Below are 18,922 nucleotides of genomic sequence, written 5' to 3'. Positions count from 1 at the left end.
GAAAACATATGCAATCGCTCAACTGGTGCCTGTATACATTTGGCTGCCATAGAATTTAATAACTTTATTATAGGAAATGGCTATACTAATAGACTGTAATAACTTTATTATAGGGAATGGCTGTACCGATAGAATTTTGCTCCATAATTTGTATTATATCCTGGTCTGCACTGTGGGACATATAGAGCATCTAGTATCATAGTGTCACGCAGTGCCATTTTAAGCACAGTAGATGTGCAAAAAAATTAAAAATAAAGCACACAGAGGATACTGGCCATTTTTTCAATGCACATATGAAATGCAGTCATCCAAGGATTAAGGGGTGGTGATGTCAGCTGGATTGATTTGCTTAAATCAAAATAACAGTTGACTACAGAAGAAAATATCTGTATTTAAAAACAATACTACTGTAAACTAAAAACCAATGCCATCTTTCTGCACAGTCAGACAGCCGATTGAAATTGGATTTTTTTTTACCAGTAATTTACATGCAATAATGATGATTACTAAAGGAGCTGAATCATTTCTATGGCTATGGATAGCTGAAGCTGTTTGGTTATGGCTACAGTATGCCTATTATACCCAAGGGCGCTTAAAACTGTAGAAGAAAACACACATCTTAGATCTTGGATTCACAATTATTAGATGGGGTTGAATCAGCCTTGATGCGACAGTAGTTTGAAATCAGTGCTGTGTAGCAGTTTAAACCCACTAAATTGCTTTTACTAACAGAGCATTTTCTAGAGACATTACTTTTCTTTTTTTTTTATCCAAGCAGTTTTGAAGTGTGGCTAAAAACAAAGCACTGTTTTTATCCACAACAAAAAAACAGGGGGAGTTGCTAACACCATTGCAGCAGCAAAGGTCATTCAAAATGATCTAGACAGCATTCAGAACTGGTCAGACACATGGCAAATTACATTTAGTAGAGAAAAGTGTAAGGTACTGCACACAAGCAATACAGATGTGCATTATAAATATCATATGGAAGGTACAGAAATTGAAGAAGGAATCTATGGAAAAGTTTATGTTGACTCAGAAATGTCTTCATCTAGACAATGTGGGGGAGCTATAAAAAAGGCCAACAAGATATTTGGATATATAGTGAAAAGTGCTGAATTTAAATCAAGGGAAGTAATGTTAAAACTTTACAATGCATTAGTAAGATCTCATCTAGAATATTGTGTTCAGTTCTGGTCACATCACTACAAAAAGGATATTTCTGCTCTAGAAAGAGTGCAAAGAAGAGCGACCAGAATTATTCTGGGTTTAAAAGGCATGTCATATGCAGACAGGCTTAAATAATTGAATCTATTCAGTCTTGAACAAAGAAGACTACGCAGTGATCTGATTCAAGCATTCAAAATTCTATAAGGTATTAACAATGTTGACCCAAGGGACTTTTTGACCTGAAAAAAGAAACAAGGACCAGGGGTCACAAATGGAGATTAGATAAAGGGACATTCAGAACAGGAAATAGGATGCACTTTTTTGCACAGAATTGTGAGGGTCTGGAACCAACTCCCCTGTAATGTTGTTGAAGCCGACACCCTGGGATCCTTCAAGAAGCTGCTTCATGAGATTCTAGCATCAATAAGCTACTAACAACCAAACAAACAAGATGGGCCGAATGGCCTCCTCTCATTTGTAAACTTTCTTCTGTTCTTATGCTCTTAATGTGAACTCTATTAAATGAGTGTTACACAAGGTTTCAAGCCCAATTGGCTCAATTTTTCTTTTGTTTAATATAGTTAGGTTTTTTGATAGTTATTTAAATTTGGAATATACAGATATTTCAAAGATCATTTTGTGTGCTGTAAGCTATCACATGTTTACCAGTTTCAATGCAGGCAGGTCATGTGACCATATAGGAAGTATTTAGGTACCATGCAAAGAACCAAAGATATTCAGTAAAAAACAGGAACTGTGATTATCCTGCTAATACTAATAAGAGGTAAGAAAAAAATGTATAACCTTGGGCAACATTCCTTGAAGTCTAGATAAGGGCCTGTGATCCTTGGCTTCCTGGAACACCTTATTTAATAATGTGTGATAGTTCTATAAAAGGGTTATCACTTTGCCTGGTTCAATTTATACCACATTGACAGCTGCAGTGGAAAAGATAAAGAGTGCGTCAGACATATACATATCTTATTACTGTTAGATACTCTCATGTGACAGGGGTATAAAATAAGGTTGTATTAGACATGCTTGCAGGGATCTCAAATGGTCATGAGATTGGTGCAAAGTACGTTGCGTGCCATGCTCGGTGTGCCAGTTGTTGGTGTGAATTGAAATTCAACACTGCAAATTGATTTTCTGTACTATTAAATCAAGCAGATTAAAAATCACCTGTGTTTCACCCCCCCTCCCCCTCACCTAAAATGGTTACACTGACCATAACATTTTCACACAGATGGATGCAGGTTTGCATCCACAATTGTTCAATTCCATGATCAATTTGTATCATCAAAAACATCAACGACAATAAGCTAATCAGCAGTCTTAATTAATTCCTGTTTCACAGTTCATCTCCTGCCCTCTCCAAAACACTTATGTTTTCTGGTTTAGAGTCTGTAGCTGTGACATTGAGATGCAGTTAACCAAGTTGTTGTTTGTCAGAGTTTTAGACACTAGATATTGTTTCACCCAAACCAAATAATTTGTCATAAATAAGCAAACCTTCTGCTTGACCCAGAAGTTGTAATCATCGCCTAAGGGGCCTTTGACATCCCCGAAAGCCTGTCATCCATTTATGCAGACAACGAGCCAAATGGTTTGGCAGGTTCATGATTCAAATTGTTATTGCTAGCTGCAGACGCTGGCTCTGGTGTTTAACTTAGGGGCTTTAATTGAAGTAAGGACTTCAGTGACTGAAAACAATTTTAATCTAATAAACAGACACTTCCCAGAATGAGTGAGCTTAAAACGAGTACCATTGCAAATGTGCTTATTTGTGTTTGACACAGGAGTGATGTAGAATGGCATAGATACAACATTGGGAGTCCCAGAAATAGTTTACAGTATGGTATCAATAACTGCATGAATTTACTTGACAGTGGCTATCCTTTATTGCCCTGTATTTTTTGGAATCATGTTCTTCTAGTAAACGGCTGAAGGCAATACTGTATCAAAATAACTTTCTCCAACACCAAGGCAGCTATTTCGCAATTGTTTGAAAAAGGATTGGATTCAGAGAGATTTTATATTATTATATGGATGAGATAATACTTGATGGGTGATATGTTGTTTATTACAAATCTGTTGTCAAGTGCCTGTATCAGAGGAAGTAAATAACTGGGGAAAAAAATAAATAAAGATTTTTCTTACAAATTAGCCATGACCTCATGACCTTCACAAGTGGTAGAACAAAGCAACGATTCAGAGGGCATGGTAAATGAGAAAACACAATATAATGTTTTTTTTTTGGTTTCCCCTTTCAGAAGTTCAATCTTCTCCCTCCTCCTCTCCCCGCCCCATTTGGAGCTTCTAACCCTTTTGCAATTCAATAAGCTGAGCTGCCATCTTTTCTCTTTGAAATCATCTCTCTCACATTGCCTATTCTAGATTGCCCAGGGGGAAGCTGACCCATAGCCTTGGATTCACAGATGTGAAGATTATGTTCCTTATTTCTGCTGGACCCAGCTCTGCATCACTGGTGGTGAGATTTTATTGTATTTGGGGTTTTTATTCACAGTCTTTGCTTCTATTGCTACTTTTATCAACAGTCCTCTCGATAATATTCTGGTTTGGTATTCTGTGGTAATTCAAGGGGGGGGGGGGGGGGGGGGGGGGGTATACGACGACAGGCCAGAGTTTTTATTTGTTGCTCAAAGTTTTCTCAATTCTCTGATTACTAACTTTTGTTCACTTGCCATTTGTCTGTTGTTTTTTTTTTGTAATATAGTTTATTACATTTTTATAAAAGACCAGGGTATGTATTCACAAAGCATTTAGTAAGTGGTAATACTTTGTGAAATAGTCTCATCAGTCTAAGGTGCAGATTATTCATAAGGTACACCCTGCAGCACCATGGATAAACCTCAGCTGATACGTATTCGAAGGGCATCCAAAAGCCATATGGCAGATGGCACATCACTGCCCTCAGAGTGTGCCTCCAGTGCTCTTTAACTAGCTATAGTGGAGCTCTGAAAACCAGCTCCTTATACTCCCCCCTTACTTCCTTACCAAATTGTAATACTTTCACTGCTTAAAAATAACTAGACACTTGAAAGAATTGAAAAGGAAAGCAGCAATGGCAAAGAACTCAGCACAGTTATTATTAAGGCTGTAGTTTTCTGTTTTGTTTTTAACAGCTCTCACAGGTTTCATGATTCGTGTGGAATTTATCCATTGCCATGTGTGTAATATGTCATTCCCCATGAAAATTCAAATAGGGTAAATATCTTTTTTATTACTTAGAAACAAATACAGTTAAAGTTTGCCATATGATTGCACTACCTGTTATACTGCATTTAGGAACCTGGCAGCCAGTTTAGTTTGCCTCCAGTAAATGAATTAACACACTGCATGGAGCTGCAGAATTTCTTTAAAATGTCTTCAATGAAAAAGACACCCGCTGCATCAAAGATCGGAAATGTTTCTGCTAAATAGAACATTTTTAAAAGGTGGACATACAAAATTAATATTCTACAATTTAACATTTACTGTTTTTTAGGTAAACGTTTACATATTTAGGAGCATACATTTTATATAATAACTGTAGAATAAATTATATATTTTGAATGTGACAATGCTATTTTTCTGCTTTAATAATTATTACGTTTAATCATGAAATATATTAAAATACATATTTTTTTTTATGTTAGCCAGCATAGTTCAGGGGGCATGCAGCCGGGGGCTTCCAATATCCTGTCAATTAGTATCTATTCTCTATAGCCCTGATCACCTGCACCTTCTCTGTCTAGCGTTTCGTTTTAGTAGCAAATGCTCAGACGCCATCTTTTCGTGATTCACTGCTAATCTACAGTTCGTTGCCTTTTGCTGGCGCTCAATTCTCTGCGCAGCGCTACCAAGATATTATCAAATATTTTCCTACCTGCTCCAGTGCTGCTTCTCATCATTCAGCTTCTCCATTCGGCTGGAGGAGCTCCAGCGTTAGTCTTTCCTGCTCTTTCCAGCCTCCAGCCCAGCAACAGCACCGTCCAAACCGTAGCTTCATTACTCAACTTGTCCGAGTCTTTATTAGACAAACTAGCCCTCCACTAAAAGCTCCTCTATTTAAATCCACCACAAAGCTCTGTCAGCTGAATCTTCCTTCACTCTTCACTTGCAATCAAGTGCCCCTCCCCCGCTCCCAGAGCCAGCACAATTTATCGTTCCTTCAGAAGATCCTGCCCTGGATTTCTATTAGCTACGTTCAACACTTTAAAGACCTATCCAGTCAATTTCATACTCCATTTCAACCTGTGGTGGCTTGTGCTTTCGAATGGTCACAACATGCCCCAACAACACTGCTGTTCTGCAACTTTTCCATCGGCGCCTCTCAGTCCATGGCTACCACGGCAACGCCCTCATTGAGTGACTGCGGGGAGTGGTAAGTCGCCCTGGTGACCAGGCAGCTTCATCCGGCACTATAAGCTCCGTGCTTCAGTACTGCAATCTTCTGCCTTGCTTCTGCGCTTTCACAATCTGCGAGAGCTCGTTCAACTCATTGAATTGTGACATCTAAATACTGTGTTAACGTTTTTATATACATGACTAACTGTCCTAAAACATGTAACGAAGATATTCAAATCTAAAAGAATACGCAATTGTTGTTCTACACCGACAAGGATTTTAATCACAATAACCAAATATATTCTACCCGGCTTCACTCAAGTCAATAGTTAATTCCAATCATAACTGCTAGATGGCAGTATAACACCACAAATTGTATACAATCTTTAAGCTGGTTTGCTATCACTGTGAAGCTTGCACGCTCCAGTTTTTCTATATATTCCTGCAGTTTATTGTCACTCCAAGGGATTCTCAGGAGTACCTCTCCTCCTCAACCTTTTGTAGCAACTGATATTCTCCAATTTCAGTTCTTCCCCTCTTCAAGGACCTGGTCATGAAGCAAACTTACTCAGCTGTTTTTGAGATGCCCAGTATCTACCATCACAGTAACGTCCAGCTTCCCTGCATCAGGCATCCATTCCTATGACTTATTCCTGTTCCCAGATTATCTTTCCTCATCTGGCGCTGCTCCTCCAATCCGACCAGCTTCATCAAGGCACCTTAGTCACTTCATTTCATTAACGTGAGCCGCCAGTCAGTCACAGAACCATGTCCTGCTATTATCAACGTTCCAGTCAATGTCAACCTACCCCCAATAGACAATACTCTCAAACTGCTCCTGACGAATCAATAGGTTTTGCAGACGCCTCGGAGCAACACATTCTTCATCCTCTCGGGTTCTGCAGCGGTCACAGATCTCTGCATTCTTCATCTCTCCCAAAAGCAGCCCTATTTCTGGCTCCATCTAAATCTGCCTTAACACTGAAAGACCAATATCTACTGCATTCAGCAGATCCCTACTCTCTGCAGCAGACCACCGCACTCTACCGATGGTAGTCCTCCATTCTCTATTGCAGATCTTTGCTTCAGCAGATCTCTGCTCTCTACCGCTGGGCCTCTGCAGACTACTGACAGCACTTCATTGTTTTCTTCTTCAGAACTCTGCTCTGTTCAGCAGATCCCATCCTCTACTGCAGCTACTAGAGCAGACCTCCCTCCTTTCCTCGCCCTCGCCTCTGAGCAGGCCTCCCTCCTCTCCACCCTCGCTTCCAGTGCAGGCCTTCCTCCTTTTCACCCTTGCCTCCAGAGCAGGCCTCCCTCCTCAACTTCCTTCCCCAGCCTGATCACGAATGTGGGGGAGCTGGTCCTCCTCTGCAGTGGATTCCTACATTCATTCATCCTTCTCTGATAAAGTTGCTTCTCCTTGCTAGCATGCCCAGAGTGGGGGCTACCTGTCTGCCGGGGCCACTAGAGGTGTTTCCCTAATCATCCTCAAGGGGTTTTTTCCTCTCCACTGAGCAGCAGGTATACACATAGTCACATCCTACTAAATTTACTAACCATTCTCCTGTTTGTTCCATTTGTCCTTCTGGTCTTTTGTTTATGTTATGCGCTGGCATGTGCTGTCTTATATTCGTCTCACGGTGTGTGAGATTTCTTAAGTTGCCGGGGGTCCATCCTTTGGGGGGCAAGTGAGTCTCACTTCCCCGACCTCAGGGCTAGGCATCAGCCTCCCTTTACCTTCGGGGGGGTTCTCACCATGTGAGTCAGAGTGGACCCCAGGCCACACTTTGTCCTTTCACAGCTCCTTTGCTTATCTTGCCTCATTCAAAGGCTCTGTTCCAAACTGTGCCTCAATTCGGACGTGGCTACTCCATGCTCGAGTCCCATACTAACCTCAATACCTTGTTCTTATTTCAGTTCCCAGGCAGCATGAAGTCTTGACCAATTGGGGGTCTAACGAGCGCCCCTTTACAGAAGTCTTAGACACTGGGTACCTCTCCCTCTCTATCTCCTTTTGTGTCCTGGTCTTCCAGGACCGTCTTCCTCCTGAGGGGTGGCTCCCGGAGTCATAACCCTCGTACGTGTCTTCGGTTGCTGGGTCCTTCGCCCCTGGGCTCGTGTCGGCATCGCTGCCCTCAGTCAGTGACCACCTTCTATCCTAGCTTCCATTTCCAGCTTCGCTGGTCTACTAGAGTGGGCCTCGCCCATTCTTCTATCCTAGGTCCGGTCCTTTCTAGCCGGCACTCTGTCCTACTCTGTTCCCTTCTGCTTCTTCTGCCCTATCCTTACACCACCAGCTCACACCCTGTGAATTTAATATTAAAAAGTAGCCCTAGTTCTTATAGATCACTTAAGGTATTGGAAATTACTGTTAAAGATGTGTCTGAACATCTTATCCTGTTACACATATCATCTTGTGCAGAGAACATTAACAATTCTGAAGTTAAAAAAACAACAGTTTTTTTTTTTATGTTAATTACATTTTTTAATGAGAGTTCCTGTGTACAATCTTCGTTTTTGTGATTTATAAAAAGTTAATATGTCATGTGTAGGGTGTCTCATATTACAGCCGTCAGCTTTGTTTAACAGTCCTCTAGTCCAAACTGCACAAGATGAAATATTTTATACAATAAGAGACCCTAAACAACTCGTTTTATAAGGGAACTGTAGAGGGCATTTTGGGACAGATTTATCAAGGTCTTTACACCAAAATGTAACATTTTTCACAGTACTGTAAAGGGACAATACACATTTTAATGAAAGAAAACAAGTAACAAATAACTTTTAATTTAAGAATGTGTTTTTTTTTGTTTCAAGCTTTATAAAATGAACAGTCCTATTTGAATTTCCCCCAACAATGCTGTAAAATGTTTTTTTGACCTTGATAAATCTATTGCTTTTTTTTCTAATTGAGACAAAAATCTTGGAGAGATTTTGGACACATGAATTAATGTAAAGAGAAATTGTGACATGGTTTGATTCGTTTGTATACATTGTCAGAATGCCAACCACAAGATCTACAGAATCAAAGTCATTGCAAAAAAGTGACAACATTTGTACTCATTTTTTAAAGCATCATTTAAATCACAGATTCTCATTAGCACTAGTCTAGGCCTAACGTACCTAAACAACATTAGGCAGTCCAAGACTTGTGCTAACCATGGTCTGTGAATCCATTCCTAGGACGATGAATAACAGGGGGAAAAAAAGAGATCCCTGAGAAATTCTGATTTTCTCACAGTTTGAGGTTTTCAAAGTAGCAGGGTTCAAAGTTGCTGTTTCTTTCAATTCCTACACTAACAAATTAGTCCTAATGTCTCATGTACTAGATTTGTTTACAATGTGTTAAAATAAATATTGATTGCAGGTAATGATAACACATTTGTCAGGTTATAGATCGTCTGTGAGTGTTTTCACCAAACCAATATTTTTTTGTTTGTTTTTCTAACAGAAAACACCAGATGTATTTCAGGCAAACAACAATACAAATCACATTTATCACATTGACAAAGCTTAGTACCTATACAGTGAAGCAATGTGTAGGTACCTATTGTAAAGAACCTCACTCTCTATTAGTACTGTATATTGCTATAAGATTTATTTAGCTGCAAACTAACTGTATGTAACTATTCCCTTTTAACCTTTCAGCGAGGTTCTGTCATTTTGCTGTCCTCCCTACCAACAAGGAGAGATATTTGTATAAATGTATTAACTGTGTACTGTAGCAGCAAAACATAAGGTAACACTTTAGATATTCCATTAACATATAGCCTATACTCAATATGAAGCTAATATCTCACATAACATGTTACATTAAGTGTCTCTAATTACTGTGGATGGTAGTTACTTAGTAAATACATATGTACTTACATGTGTAATACATGTGCATAATAACATTACAATCTTATTGAGCATAAATAATAGTTTGGTCTTTTAAAAAAGACACCGTATCACACAGAGTCCTGTTCTGATCTTGTTGGTCAGTTTGGGTTAAACGGAAATGGGTATAAAATATAGATTGAATGAAAACTGTGAGTCTCAGCTGATGTTGTTTGTTCTGCACCCTCCTTCAGAAAATACTGATGACAGTGTATAGTTTAGTGTTATGTGGTTGTAAAATACCTAGACAATGATTTTAAAGAACATTGTGAAGTTGTAATTGTTTACTGCAGCATAGTTTGAGAGGAGGCATATATAGAGCAGTTTGCAAATATATTAGAACACCTCAAGATTAGTCATTTGCACACTGAAATATTTAAAATTTACTACAGAAATGTGTTATTCATTTTTGCAAACTCATTAACTAATTCAAACCTAAAAACACAGCTAAGTCTGAAAGTGTCTTTAATGTTGATATTTAGTATGGCCATCTTTGGCATCAGTAACAGATTTGAGTCTGTATTTTTTACAAAAATCACTAGTGAAATGTTACCTCATTTTTCTTGAAGTTGTATCCACAGACTTTCTTTTGTACATGTGATATTTTTGTCAAGCAAGGAGTCCAATAATCTACAGACGCACTGGAGTATTCTAATAAATTTGTACACGCCTGTATATATAAATAGTTAGCTTGGCAGCACAAAGGTTAAGTGGCCAGGGACTCTAAATGCCTTTTGGAGCTCCGCGTAGTTGGACTTACTCATGGAACACTATTGGTCCCCAGACCACAAGGTGGGAATGTTTGCAATATATCAGTGTCATTCATACTGAAACAGACATAAGGATCCCTGAGAACACATCTGGAAACAAATTCAGAGAAGGCAGCTGGGAACACCGGAGCAATTTAGAATTTTCAATTATTATTATTATTATTATTATTACCATCCATATTTTAAATAAGAAGATGTACATTATCAGAGATCACCATCTTCAGTTTGTCACAGATGCGTATAAAATGAATATCTCTGTAGGAACAAGTGCAATTATGGTTGAATAATGGTATCATCCATCAGAAGGTTAAGGACATTTCCATGTATTAAAGTTATGTGGTTTAATATAGACCACACATTCAAATCCAGATAGGGAATTCAAATTGCCATTATTAAACTGTGGCAGAACTAAGACTGGCAAAGGAACAATAACATGTCTTCATTCTATCCTTTTGAAAAATGTATTACTGCAATATTAGTACAGGAAAACTACTAGCCTTATTGTAAAAAAAAATTAAATAAATAATACATGCTGTGAAAATGTCATTCAGTATTTGCATTGTTTCTCTTATTCAAAAATCAATCTTTCAAGTATTCAGTTTTAAAAAGGCAACAGAGATTGAAGCTTGTAGAAAAAGGTTGTTCCCAAGCTTTCACTCCGCATAGATTTATTCAGAAACAATCTACTGTAGTATTGAAAAAAAACTCCCTTTATCGATCAATTATAATGTAGCAGTAATTGCTCTGCATCCAGTTTGAAACTCTAGAGTGTGGTTTTTGCCTCAGCTGTGGGTGAATGTTTCAATATCGGCTTGTGCATTGTGTATTAAACATATCAACAGGACACTCAGTACTGCATCTCCAGCCCTGCCTCACCCCCTGTACGCTGTATTTATAACATACCTCTTCATAGTCGTGCATACTGATAAATCCTGTCCTGATCACTCGTTTTATCACCAAACTCCTCAATAATGCGATCCAAGTTATTATTTTATTACTGTAATGTCACAAAAAGCTCTGCAAATGTTGGTTCTGAGCACTGGATGCTGAAGCAGCTATCTTATTTGTTTCTGTCCGTGTTATCTCTGTGGTGCAGGGGCTATGTGTATTGCTCAGATCTGCCCCCTTTTCTTCGGTTTCTCTTGGCTCCTATCGGTCTTACTCAGACATTGAAAGGTTTTCTCTGTTTTTTCCGGGGAAAAAACATCTTTTTGATCCTGTCAGACAGAGTTCCACCTCGGTCCTGAAAGGGTTAAACACAGAGAAGAATCACAATAGTAGCATATATGATAATGGTTGGATTGGACAAAGGACACTTCATGAAAATGCTATCTAGTTATGTGTCACTTTGGATCACACTGTTATACAGACACTTTGACTGTTCAAGTCCACATTACATGTATCTGTGATAGGCAACGACAACCGAATAGCAGATACTAAACTCATAGTCAGAGCACTTTAATCAAACTTAGAAAACCTTATAATCATTGTTACAGGAGCCTATGCTGATTACCTTACCTTGCCTTATGTTACTGTAGCAGGGAGAGATCTGTGCTGACTCTGCTGGTGTGTTCACGGTGCTGCAGGAAGAGGGTGGCAGTCATCCAACAACCGCCTGTTAGTCATGGCAGTGACACGGGGAGGTGGGAAAGTGGGTGTGTGGACTTTCCCCCTCTCTGAATGGCTGAGAGGCGGGTCTTGGGGAGCTTGTTAGCCCTATAAGTTAACGCTCTGTTTTTTCCTCAGGTCTGCCCACTTAGACGCGCCGAGAGTGCAGAAGCTCTGGTCCAGGACCGAGAATCAGCCGGGAGAGAAAGAAACAGAGTTTCACAGCGAGACAGTGAGAGCGGGGAACCCTTGGGCAGACCCCGGAGTATTGTAACGGAGCAGGCTAGTTAGCCGGCAGTGTAGGACGGTGATCCGGGTCTCAGGGGTAGCGGCGACTGGGATATAGCTGTCAAGTGCAGCACCTTTTCTTTGTAGTTTTGTTACTGTTTTATTTTCCCTGTTTCTTTGTGCCTTCTGTTTTGAATTATTGTTTCGAAGCACCTGCAAGTGCGTCGGTATTGTGTACCATCGCTTGGCATTCCCGTGGTTCTGTTTACCATCGTTGGTAAGCAGGCCATGGACCAACAGAGCCATCTGCGGGCGGAAAGGAAAAGAGCGCCCAAAAATAAAACTGGGCACCTGTGCGGTGTTGCCAAATCCATCTGTCTGTCTCCTGTGTCAGTGAATTACCCACCACTGGGATCATGATTGGGAAAAAAACTTAATAATAACACTAATAAACTAAAATTAAAAAAAATTTTTTTTTTAATTATTATTATTGATTATTTGTTTTTTATTTTAAATGTTAACAGTTTAAAATAATGGCTGCAAATTTGTCTAAGTTTGGTGGACAGGGGAATAGAGCATAGCAGAAGTGGATGTAAGATATACATGTAACTCCTTGGAAAAAGGTTGTGACTGAAACCCGTCACTGTTTAAAACAAACAAAAGCTTACCCGAAAACTGGGTTAAAGGTTTTTTTTTCTTTATTTTTGCTGTTGTTGTTGTTATTGTTATTAAGAATGTATTTTTGTATAAACTATACAATAGTACATATGTAGAGTATTTATATAAAACCAGTAAAATGTTACAAGCAAACTATCTGTGTATTAGTGGGCAGAGTTGTAGCGCATACATGTATATAAGCACAATGGTTTAGAGGGAGTTTTTTGGAGGTGCTCAGTTTGTCTGCTCGTCAGGAGCGATTACTTATTTAGTTCAAACATCTTAACTAGCAGGATCATTTAGAGAGCTTCCATGTTCCGAAGCCAGTGTGGCTCAGTAAATAAATGGGAGCAATAATAATGCTAGGGGAGGTGACACTGATAGTTTGTACCTCTGTGCCTGAAGCGGATTGCTTGCAATTTGTATCCTGTGTAGCTGTGCTATGAACTGTTTGTATCCTGTGTAGCTGTGCTATGAACTGTTTGTATCCTGTGTAGCTGTGCTATGAACTGTTTGTATCCTGTGTAGCTGTGCTATGAACTGTTTGTATCCTGTGTAGCTGTGCTATGAACTGTTTGTATCCTGTGTAGCTGTGCTATGAACTGTTTGTATCCTGTGTAGCTGTGCTATGAACTGTTTGTATCCTGTTTAGCTGTGCTATGAACTGTTTGTATCCTGTACTCCAGAATAAACATTCTATTTATCTACTTATAACACCACTGTCCAAGTCTCCAATGGTTTCCAGCTTCTAGTTGACGTGATTGTGACGTGAAAGGATACTTGGAAACATGACATCTAGTTGGAGCAGAATACAGTCAGCACAGCCTAATCGGGATACTGATAATCGGGATTTCCTCTTAAATGGGACACAACTCTAGGAGTCGGTTCATCCCAATATTATTTATGTCATTTAATTGGGACGTCACTTCATTTAATTGGGATACAGTATTTTCAAATGATGAACAGAGATCGTTTTTCGGAGCGAGACAGGTTCGCGTAGCACAGTGCAGTGAGTAAGTGATTGACCCGTGACTTCTAATTTGCATAAACTGCATTGAACTCTTAAGGAGCTGGTGCCTTCTATGGTTTCTCAGGCTCCCGTTGCAAAGACAGTTGGCATGTCACCATCTCCTTATGTATTTAACATTCATTATTTTTATTTCATTATTATTCTTTTCATTAAGAAACAAAAAAGTATGACTTAGGTCAGAGGTTCTGTGCAGGGCTCTTTTCACCAACATGAGATAGTAAGTTAATGGAACTGATGCTTATATGTTGATACCACCCTGAGTAAAGCATAGGAGTGACCACTGGCAGCCTGGATGGCATTGATTTGTTAATTCTGTTCTTATTGTATATGTGGCAGGCTGGCGAGTGGATAGAGGCCCAGAGACAGACTGCAGTTCAAAAAAATAACTATTTTATTATAAATAAACAAAAATAAAGTGCACACGGGCAAAATAACAAATACTCAAACACAAATAAAGCAAAAACAAAACTCACAAAAATAACAGTTTCCAGGCTGGGCAATGCCTTCACTGGATTCAAACTTTCCAAACAACCAAAAAAACCAACCTGCTTCCTCAGCTCCCTCTCCCCAAATGAGAAGCTGAGGCCTCCTTTTATATCAGGTGGCTGGGCGCTGATTGATCGTTAATCAACCTAATCAACTAATCAACCCCAGCCACCTGAACATAATAAACCCAGGCAGGTAGGGGAAGTTAACCCCATTCCTGCCAATTTAAAAAGGGCAGAGCTTTGCTCTGCCACACACCTCCCCCCATGTACAACGTACACCGGCCGCAATCGGCCAACTCCCCCCTTCCCCCCCCCCCCCCACCCCCCTCCCCCCAAGAGTCCAATTATGTCCCTTGGGCGGGCTGTTATGGTGGGTGGTGGTGGGCGGGGTTGATGTCGGAGCCCCCAAGCCTTCTTTGGTTGAGGGGGCCCCGAATGTCCAAGGTAGCATGGCGACGGCGGCCCGGCTCCCTCTGGTGGCGGAGGCGGCGACGGCGGCCCGGCTCCCTCTGGTGGCGGAGGCGGCGACGGCGGCCCGGCTCCCTCTGGTGGCGGAGGCGGCGACGGCGGCCCGGGTCCCTCTGGTGGCGGAGGCGGCGACGGCGGCCCGGCTCCCTCTGGTGGCGGAGGCGGCCCCGGCTCCCTCTGGTGGCGGAGGCGGCGGCGGCGGCCCGGCTCCCTCTGGTGGCGGAGGCGGCGGCGGCGGCCCGGCTCCCTCTGGTGGCGGAGGCGGAGGCGGCGGCGGCGGCTCCCTCTGGGCTCTGAGACCCTCCCTCTCGGGCTCTGAGGACGACGGCAGATCCTCCTCCCTCTCTGGCTCTGGGAGCGACGGCAGCTCCTCACTCCCTCTCTGGCTCTGGGAGCGACGGCGGCTCCTCACTCCCTCTCTGGCTCTGGGAGCGACGGCAGATCCTCCTCCCTCTCTGGCTCTGGGAGCGACGGCAGATCCTCCTCCCTCTCTGGCTCTGGGAGCGACGGCAGATCCTCCTCCCTCTCTCTCTCTGGGAGCGACGGCAGATCCTCCTCCCTCTCTCTCTGGGAGCGACGGCAGATCCTCCTCCCTCTCTGGCTCTGGGAGCGACGGCAGCTCCTCCTCCCTCTCTGGCTCTGGGAGCGACGGCAGATCCTCCTCCCTCTCTGGCTCTGGGAGCGACGGCGGATCCTCCTCCCTCTCTGGCTCTGGGAGCGACAGCAGATCCTCCTCCCTCTCTGGCTCTGGGAGCGACAGCAGATCCTCATCCCTCTCTGGCTCTGGGAGCGACGGCAGCTCCTCCTCCCTCTCTGGCTCTGGGAGCGACAGCAGATCCTCCTCCCTCTCTGGCTCTGGGAGCGACGGCAGATCCTCCTCCCTCTCTGGCTCTGGGAGCGACGGCAGCTCCTCACCCCTCTCTGGCTCTGGGAGCGACGGCAGCTCCTCACCCCTCTCTGGCTCTGGGAGCGACGGCAGCTCCTCACCCCTCTCTGGCTCTGGGAGCGACGGCAGCTCCTCAACCCTCTCTGGCTCTGGGAGCGACGGCAGCTCCTCACCCCTCTCTGGCTCTGGGGACGACGGCAGCTCCTCACCCCTCTCTGGCTCTGGGGACGACGGCAGCTCCTCACCCCTCTCTGGCTCTGGGAGCGACGGCAGCTCCTCACCCCTCTCTGGCTCTGGGAGCGACGGCAGCTCCTCACTCCCTCTCTGGCTCTGGGAGCGACGGCGGCTCCTCCTCCCTCTCTGGCTCTGGGAGCGACGGCAGCTCCTCCTCCCTCTCTGGCTCTGGGAGCGACGGCAGCTCCTCACCCCTCTCTGGCTCTGGGAGCGACGGCAGCTCCTCACCCCTCTCTGGCTCTGGGAGCGACGGCAGCTCCTCACCCCTCTCTGGCTCTGGGAGCGACGGCAGCTCCTCACCCCTCTCTGGCTCTGGGAGCGACGGCAGCTCCTCACCCCTCTCTGGCTCTGGGAGCGGCGGCTCCTCCCCCTCTGGCTCTGGGAGCGACGGCAGCTCCTCACCCCTCTCTGGCTCTGGGAGCGACGGCAGCTCCTCACCCCTCTCTGGCTCTGGGAGCGACGGCAGCTCCTCACCCCTCTCTGGCTCTGGGGACGACGGCAGCTCCTCACCCCTCTCTGGCTCTGGGGAGACGGCAGCTCCTCACCCCTCTCTGGCTCTGGGAGCGACGGCAGCTCCTCACCCCTCTCTGGCTCTGGGAGCGACGGCAGCTCCTCACTCCCTCTCTGGCTCTGGGAGCGACGGCAGCTCCTCACCCCTCTCTGGCTCTGGGAGCGACGGCAGCTCCTCACCCCTCTCTGGCTCTGGGGACGACGGCAGCTCCTCACCCCTCTCTGGCTCTGGGAGCGACGGCAGCTCCTCACCCCTCTCTGGCTCTGGGAGCGACGGAGGCTCCTCACCCCTCTCTGGCTCTGGGGACGACGGCAGCTCCTCGCCCCTCTCTGGCTCCCGGGAAGGCGGCTCACCCCTCTCTGGCTCCCGGGAAGGCGGCTCACCTCTCTTTATTGGAGTGACCGGTGGATCTCCCATGTCTACCGCCAGGTAATTAACCACCATGAGGGCAACCTCTGGGAAGGACGCCGGGTGGTGTTGTTCCTCCCACTGTTCCCACCTCTCCCCATCTCGACGCCACAGTGTGTTGATAACTATGGGGAGATCGTGGACGAGGTCTGCCTCAGGGTGCATCAACCAGTCCCAGATCTCCTGGGACGGTGGTGAAGGTGGTGGTGCTAGAGGTAGTGGGGTGGCCCCTGATGCCCGGGGTGAACAAGGCACCTCTTCCTGGGCCTGGTTGTAGGGGCATCCTGCCCAGTTGTGGCCGTCCTCCTCACACCGGCCACACCAGTTTGCCGGTGGCACGTCTGGGCAGGACCGCCAACGATGGTCCTCCTTCCCGCACCAGGAACACCAGGGGAAGAGGCTGGCCGGGTCCTCCAGCGGTGGCTGCAGCAGCTTACATTTCTTCAGCTGCTTTTCCTGCCTTTGCCGCTGTCTGCTCTTCTTTCCCATTTTTTTTTTTTTTTTTTTTTTTTTCAAAAAAAAAAAAAAAAATTATCCCAAAAATTCCACAAAACAAAACAAAAATACTGCTCTGAGCCTCTAGGTGGCGCTATCCCACTTCTGACACCAAATGTGGCAGGCTGGCGAGTGGATAGAGGCCCAGAGACAGACTGCAGTTCAAAAAAATAACTATTTTATTATAAATAAACAAAAATAAAGTGCACACGGGCAAAATAACAAATACTCAAACACAAATAAAGCAAAAACAAAACTCACAAAAATAAAGTTTCCAGGCTGGGCAATGCCTTCACTGGATTCAAAAATTCAAAAATCACCAAAAAAAAAACACCAACCTGCTTCCTCAGCTCCCTCTCCCCAAATGAGAAGCTGAGGCCTCCTTTTATGTCAGGTGGCTGGGCGCTGATTGATCGTTAATCAACCTAATCAACTAATCAACCCCAGCCACCTGAACATAATAAACCCAGGCAGGCAGGGGAAGTTAACCCCATCCCTGCCAATTTAAAAGGGCAGAGCTTTGCTCTGCCACAGTATACATGATCCTTTCTATGGATTTTTTACTGAATACATTGGTAAGTCTTTTGGTTACATCAGTGTTGCCATTTACAGTACTGTATATCCATTGTGGGAGAGAGTGACATTGTTAGCCCATGAGTTTCAGTATACTTATGCAATCTGTGCTTGTTTTTAAATTTGAATCAAGACAGTAGGTCGAAACTTCAGAATGACTCTGTTTCATTGCATTTTTTGATGCCTGAATCCTTGTTTAGTACTGATTATGTCTGTTAAATATTTATATGGCTTTCTCTCTCCTGATGATTGTGTGCTGCATGTATTCTGGCCCTGGTCTGTGTTTCTATCCCTTTGAACAACTGTCTATTGTACTTGTTTTTTTTATTATTATTATATGTAGACCCCTGGCTAGGAGTTCTTTTGAAGTTGTAATTTTTGTCTTGGCTGTGTGGCCTGCTTTATAACTGCAGAGCTGCCACGTTGTACTAGAGAAGGTCTGAGCCTTGGACCCTTCATATTGTGCCTCATTGGCCATTGCTTGGCAGTAGATATCTTGAAATGTTTCTTATAGGGTGTCTAGGGATCTGAATACATTTCTTGAATTAACACTTCTCTCAATCCCCTGGTGAGCGAGTAAGAGGGTATGAATTCATCCCTTATACATGTGATCAACACCATTTGTTACAATGGAACATGGGCGTATGTTACAAATGAATATCGGTAAATAAATCCACATGAATTAACAGGGCTGAATTCAAAACGAATTACTTCAGCACTCAGGGGAAGTGCATAATATATTCAAGTGTTATTCCTATGGGGTTCAGCCAGAGTTCATTATGAATTTGCTGCCATTACTTTAAAGGTTACCGGGAAAAAGACTTTTAGTTGAAATGTGAATATATACATTTTACTTGTTAAGTATTTCTAAATTTTCCAGTATTGAATGTTTTATAGTTGTGGGTTAGTTTCTGCACGGGCCACTTTCCAGGTGTTTAATTATTTTCTTTTGGATGTCCAGTTTGTTAATTTGACTATACAGTTCAGCTGCTCAGTCTTTATCAGCAATGCATTGAGTGTATGCAAACTTTTAGCGAGTTAGAAGGTCAATTTCCACTTCAGGCAGCTATTTGGTTCAATTTAATATCATGAAATAAATCATTCAAACTTTCACTTTGGTTCTGACTGTCATTCTCGAAACTTGAAGAAGTGATAAGCAAGTGG

This window comes from Polyodon spathula, chromosome 5 (genome assembly GCF_017654505.1).
Source record: "Polyodon spathula isolate WHYD16114869_AA chromosome 5, ASM1765450v1, whole genome shotgun sequence".
Classification (NCBI taxonomy): Eukaryota; Metazoa; Chordata; class Actinopteri; order Acipenseriformes; family Polyodontidae; genus Polyodon; species Polyodon spathula.
The sequence above is the reverse complement of the archived record's forward strand: the minus strand, read 5'-3'. Positions refer to the sequence as shown.